This window comes from Macrotis lagotis, chromosome 2, assembly GCF_037893015.1.
Source record: "Macrotis lagotis isolate mMagLag1 chromosome 2, bilby.v1.9.chrom.fasta, whole genome shotgun sequence".
In the NCBI taxonomy this organism is placed as follows: domain Eukaryota; kingdom Metazoa; phylum Chordata; class Mammalia; order Peramelemorphia; family Peramelidae; genus Macrotis; species Macrotis lagotis.
In genome coordinates this window covers 161,317,211-161,323,963 of record NC_133659.1, presented here as the reverse complement: position 1 = coordinate 161,323,963, position 6,753 = coordinate 161,317,211, and positions in this window count along the sequence as shown.

Below are 6,753 nucleotides of genomic sequence, written 5' to 3'. Positions count from 1 at the left end.
CTCATTGTAATAAAAAAAATCTTATTATGTGAAATATCTTGGACTATTCCCCCTCTCCTTTTTCTTTCTCCCATTCCATTTCCCTTTTTTTCTATTGACTCCATTTTTACACTATATTTTATCTTCGAATTCAGCTTTCTCCTGTGCTTCAACTATAAAAGCTCCCTCTACCTGCTCTATTAACTGAGATGCTTCATATGAATATTATCAGTATCATTTTTCTATACATGCAGTTCATCCTCATTAAGTCCCTCATATTTCCACCCTCTCCTCCAATCTCCATGCTTCACCTGAGTCCTGTATCTGAAGATCAAACCTTCTGTTCAGCTCTGGCCATTCCAAAAGGAACCTTTGAAATTCCCCTGGTTCATTGAAAGTCCATCTTTTTCCCTGGAAGAGGACATTCAGCCTTGCTGGGTAGTTCATTCTTGGCTGCATTCTAAGCTCTTTTGCCTTCCGTCCGATATATTGTATTCCAAGCCCTACGAACTTCCAGTGTAGTTGCTGCTAAGTCCTGTGTGATCCTGACTCCAGCTCCACAAAATTTGAACTGTGTCCTTCTGGCTGCTTGTAATATTTTCTCTTTGACTTGGGAGTTCTGGAACTTGGCTATAATATTCCTGGGGATTGGTTTTTTTGGGATCTCTTTCTCTGGGGGATCGGTGGATTCTCTCCATTTCTATTTTCCCCTCTGCTTCTAGAATATCAGGGCAATTTTCCTGTAGTAATTCTTTGAAAATGATGTCAAGGTTCTTTTCCTGATCATGACTTTCAGGTATTCCAATAATTTTTAAATTATCTTTCCTTAGTCTCTTTTCCATATCAATTGTTTTTTCAATGAAATATTTCACATTTTCTTCTATTTTTCTTTTTTTTTTGCTTTTGAAGTATTGATTCCTGATTTCTGTTAAATTCATCAATCTCCCTGAATTCTATTCTTTGTCTGAAGGATTTGTTCTCCTCAGAGTTTTCTTATCTCTTTTTCCATCTGGCCAATTTTGCTTTTTAAAGCATTCTTCTCCTCAATAACTTTTTGAACTGTTTTATCCATTTGACCTAAGGTGTTTTTTAGCATGCTATTTTCTTCAGCATTTTTTTGGATTTCCTTGACTAAACTTCTGACTTCATTTTCATGTTTTTCCTGCATCTCTCTCCTTTCTTTTCCCAGTTTTTCTTCCAACTCCCTCATTTGATTTTCAAAGTCTTTTTTGAGCTCTGTCATAGCCTGAGCCCAATTTCTGTTTTTCTTGGAGTCTTTAGATGCAGGAGCTTGTGTTTCCTCATCTTCAGACTGAGTATTTTGATCCTTCTTGGGCTCATTTGCAAAATATTTTTCAATGGTCTTCCTCTTGTTTCTTTGCTTGCTCATTTTCCCAGCCTAAGCCTGTTTTTGGGGCTGCTTCCTGAGCTTTTGGGACACTCCCACAAGGGTCTCAGTGTGTGAGGCTCTGTCCTCCCTCCTGGTCTGTGAATGACCATAAGTGCCCCCCCTCTGCCACGGGGCAAGGTGGGGGGCCCTGTTGTTCTATTTTGGGGGGGCCTAGACTGGCATCAGGATCTGAATGTGGTCAGAGCCCCAGAGTCCTGTTCCAAAGGCAGAAGACTGAGCTGGGCAGTCTCTCTCTCTTCACTCCCCTCCCTCAGCTCAATGGGCTCATGCCCTGGGGGCTCCTGCTTACAAGTGCCGCCTGCTTCTACTTCTGGGTCTGGACTGCAGAAAGACCAAACTGCTCTCTGTGTGCCCTGAGGGCTGGGCTCCAAGTGCTTGCTCTGGCAGAGGTCCCCCGCTGTTCCCCCACTTTGTGCCTGGTGCTCCCCAGGGTGCAGCTCAGGAGACTCCCCCGCTGCTGTGAGCCTCGGCTCCCAGCACCCTGGGGCTGCCTCTGGGAGGCTGAAGTTCTTTCACTCTGGTGGGCCACCCCTCTGGCGGGCCGCCCCTCCGACCCCGGGGAGCAGAGCCTTTCTGCTTTTTTCCAGGTTACCCTGAGTAGGAGAACTGCCTCACTGGGTCCCTTTGTGGGTTCTGTCTCTCAAAAGTTTAGTTAGAGTCCTTAGTTATGAGTTTTTTATCAGAGAGCTCCTAAGACTCGATCCCTTCATGTCACCATCTTTCTTGCTTCTTTCTATGAAAGTTTTTCAATATTCATTCACATTTTTAGATAACAATAGAATTATATAACATATATACCATATATGTCATATACCCCAGCTTGTTCAGTCAGTTTCCAAATGATTCTCTTCCCCTCAGCAGTGAGCAGTCAGGTAAATGTTGGACTTACAAATTTGTGCCTAACATGCTTACAGATTAATCATTTTCAGTATGAGGAATTAGGATTAAAGGAAAAGAAAGAAAACCATGAGATATGAAAGAAATACATAAGAGAATTTTTAAAAAAGTGAATGCAGTGTTCATTCAGAATCTGTAGGGCTTTTGGTTTTGTTTTACTTTGTTTTTCTGGATGGGGATAGCATTGTCCATATCTCATCCCCTAGGGTTATCCTACTTCTCAGAAATGCTGAGAAGAGTTGCATCCATTAAGGCCAATCAATTTACAATGTTGTTGTTAAGATATACTATATTCTCTTGGTTCTGTTCTCTTCACTCAGCATTAGTTCTTGTAATGCATTCCATGCTTCTCTAGAGTTTGACAATTCATGGTTTCTTATGGAACAATAGGATTCTATAACATATATACTATATATGTCATATACCCCAGCTTGTTCAGTCAATCCCCAAATGATTCCCCTCAATTTCCAGTTCTTTGCCAAAAAAAGAGCTACTATGAATGTTTTGAAACATGTGGGACTTTTCCCATTTTTAATGATTTCTTTAGGACATATATTTTATATTATATTATATTATATTACATTACATTATATATTATATTATAGTATAGTATAGTATATTATAGTATATTACATTACATTATAGTATATTACATTATAGTATAGTAAATTCTATTCTAGTCTATTCTATTAATTCTATTAATCACATCATACTATACAATATCATTTTATTTTATAACATTATATATTATATTCTTTAGGAATTGCTGAGTCAAAGGGTATGATGTTTTATTGCTCTTTGGTCATAGTTCCTTATTTCTCTTCAGAATCATTGATCAATTTACAACTCGACCAAATACATATGTCTTTATCCTCCCACAACATCTCCAACATGGATCATTTTCCTTTTTTGTCATCCTAATCAGTCTGATAGGTGTGAGTTGATACCTAATACTTATTTTAGTTTGCATTTCTCTTTTCAATGATGACTTGGAGAATTTTTTCATATGATTCTATATAGCTTTAATTTCTTCATTTGAAGATTGCCTTTCATATCCTTTGATTATTTATCAATTGAGGAATGACTTGTAATCTTATAAATTTGATGCAATTTTCTATATATTTTAGAAATGAGACCTTTATCAGAAACCCTAACTGCGAAAACTATTTTCCAGCTTTCTCTTTTCCTTCAAATTTTGGCAGCAGGTTTTATTAATGCAAAAACTTAATTTAATATAGCCAAAATCATCCACTTTGCAATTTATAATGTACTCTATGTTTTGCTTGGTCATAAATTTCTCCCCTTTCCATAGATCAGAAAGACAAAGTATTTCTTGGTCTGTTGTTTAATCTATGGTGTTGTACTTCATGTCTCAATCCTGTATCCATTTTGACCTCATTTTGGTATAGAGTATGAGACATGGATCTATGCCTAGTTTTTGTCATACTATTTTCCAGGTTTCCCAACAATTTTTGTCAAATAGTGAGTTCTTATCCTAGAAGCTAATGTCTTTGGGTTTGTCAAACAGTGGAATACTGTTTGCTCTGTTTCTCTTGAACCTTTCCTAATCCACTGATCCATTACTCTATTTCATAACCCGTACCAGACTTTAGTATAGTTTTAGATCCAGTAGAATTAAGCAAACTTCCTGTACATTTTTTTCATCAGTTCCCTTGATATTCTTTGGGGTTTTTTTTTTTTTTAGGTTTTTGCAAGGCAAATGGGGTTAAGTGGCTTGCCCAAGGCCACACATCTAAGTAATTATTAAGTGTCTGAGGCCACATTTGAACTCAGGTACTCCTGACTCCAGGCCCAGTGCTCTATCCACTGCGCCACCTAGCCACCCCTCCCTTTATATTCTTGACCTTTTATTGCTCCAGATGTATTTTGTAGTTCAGTAACATAGTGATTTGGTAGTTTGATTGGTATGGCACTGAATAAGTAATTTAATTTGCGTAGAATTGTCACTTTTATTATATTTGCTCAACCTAACCATGAGTAATTGATAATTTTTCCAAATTTTTAGATCTGATTTTATTTGTGTAAGAAGTGCTTTGTAACTGTGTTCATTCAGTTTCTGAGTTTGCCTTGGGAGGCAGATTCTGAAGTATTTAAAGTTGTCTGCAGTTACTTTAAATGGAATTTCTCTTTCTTGCTCTTGGCCTTTGTTGTTAATATATAGAAAAACTGATTGTTTAGATGGGTTTATTTCATTTCCTGCTACTTGATTGAATTTGATAATTGTTTCAAGTAGGTTTTTAAGATGTTTTCTCTCTAAGTACACCCTTATATCATTTGCAAAGAATGAAAGCTTTGCTTTCTCATTGTCAATTCTGATTCCTTGAACTTATTTTTATTCTCTCATTGATAAAGCCAATATTTTTAATACTATATTGAATGTTAATAATGATAATGGATATCCTTGTTTAACCCCCTGATCTTATACTGCTTATTATTTTAAGGAACTATTTATTCCTATACTTTCAAGCAGCTGTATTTTATCAAAGGTTTTTCAGCATCTATTGAGATAATTATATGATTTCTGATGGTTTTGTTATTGATATGTTCAATTATGTTGTGTCTCCCTAATATTGAACCATCTCTGTATACCTGGTATAAATTCTACCTGATCATGTTGTATTGTCCTAGTAATTACATACTATCATCTCTTTGCTAAAATTTTATTTAAGGGTTTTGCATCAATATTCTTTGGGGATATTGGTCTATAATTGTCTTTGTCTATTTTGGTTCTTTTTGGCTTAGGTATTAGCACCATATTGGTGTCATAAAATGTTCGTCCTGGTTTAAGTATCAACACCATATTGGTGTTATAAAGTGAATTCATCTTCTATTTTTAAAATAAGTAGTTTATGTAGAATAAGAATTAATTATTCCTAAAATGTTTGGTAAAATTCATTTTTTAAATCCATCTGGACCAGTAGATTTTTTTCTTAGGGAGTTTATTGATATTTTCTTTGATTTCTTTTTTAAAATAGGATTATTTAAGTATTCCATTTCATCTTCTGTATATCTGAGCAGTTTGTACTTTTGTAAATATTCATCCATTTCACTCAGCTTAGCAAATTTATTGGCATAAAATATGGCAAAATAGCTCTGAATTATCTTTTTAATTTCCTCCTCATTGGTTGTTAGTTAACACTTTTCATTTTTGCTATTGGTAATTTGATTATCCTCTTATTTTTTTAATCAGATTGATCAAAGGTTTATCTATTTTATTGTTTTTTCATAAAACCAACAGATTTATTTATTAAGTCAATATTTTTTCCTTTTAATTTTATTAATCTCTCCCTTAAATTTTCAGAATTTCTTATTTGGAATTTAATTAGAGAATCTTTAATTTGTTCTTTTTTCCTAGCTTTTTTTTACTGTATATCCAATTCATTGATTCCTCTTTTTCTATTTTATTCATAAGAGCATTTAGAGATTTAAAATTTCCCTTAAAATATCTTGCCTGCATCCCATAAATTTTGGTATGATTTCTCATTGTTTTCATTTTCTTGGATGTAATTGATGATTATTTCTCTGATTGTTGCTTGATTCACTTGTTATTTAAAATTGTTAGCTTCTAATTCCTTTTTGGTTTATCTTTCCATGACCCTTTAGTACATATAATTTTTTAATTCTATCAAGATCTGAAAAGTATGTATTTATCATTTCTTCCTTTCTGCATTTGATGATAAGTTTTTTAATGCCCTAGTACATCGTCAATTTTTGTATTGGTGCCATGTACTGCAGAGAAAAATGTATATTCTTTTTTATCCTCGTTAAGTTTTCTCCAGAGGTCTATCATATCTAAGTATTCTAAGATTTTATTCACTTTCTTAACTTCCTTCTTGTTTGTTTTGTGGGTAAATTTATCTGGTTCTAAGAGAAGGAGGTTGAGGTCCCCCATTATTAAAGTTTTGCTATGTCTCCTTGTAATTCACTCAACTTTTCCTCTAAGAATTTGGATTCTATACCACTAAATGCATATGTGTTTAATAATGATATGCTATTTCCTATGGTACCTTTTAAGATGTAGTTTCCTTCCTTATCTCTTTTAATGAGATCAACTTTTTCTTTTGCTTAATCTGAAATCAGGATCACTACCCCTGATATTTTTTTGTCAGCTGAAGTATAGTACATTTTGCTCTAGTCTTTTACCTTTAACCTGTGTAAATCTCTATGCTTCAGATGTGTTTCTTATAAACAACATAGTGTAGGATTCTGGTTTTTAATCCATTCTGTTATCTACTTCTGTTTTATGGGATGGTTCATCTCATCCCATTCACATTTACAGTTAAGATTACTAATTCTATATTTCTGTCCATGCTATCTTTTCCCAATTATAATTTTCTCTTTCCTTTCCTCTTGTTTCTTCTCACCAAAGTTTTGCTCCCTTTCCACTTCAACTTTTCTTTTAAATTTTAACTTTCATTTTATTTTCCTTATACTTTCATCTTCCC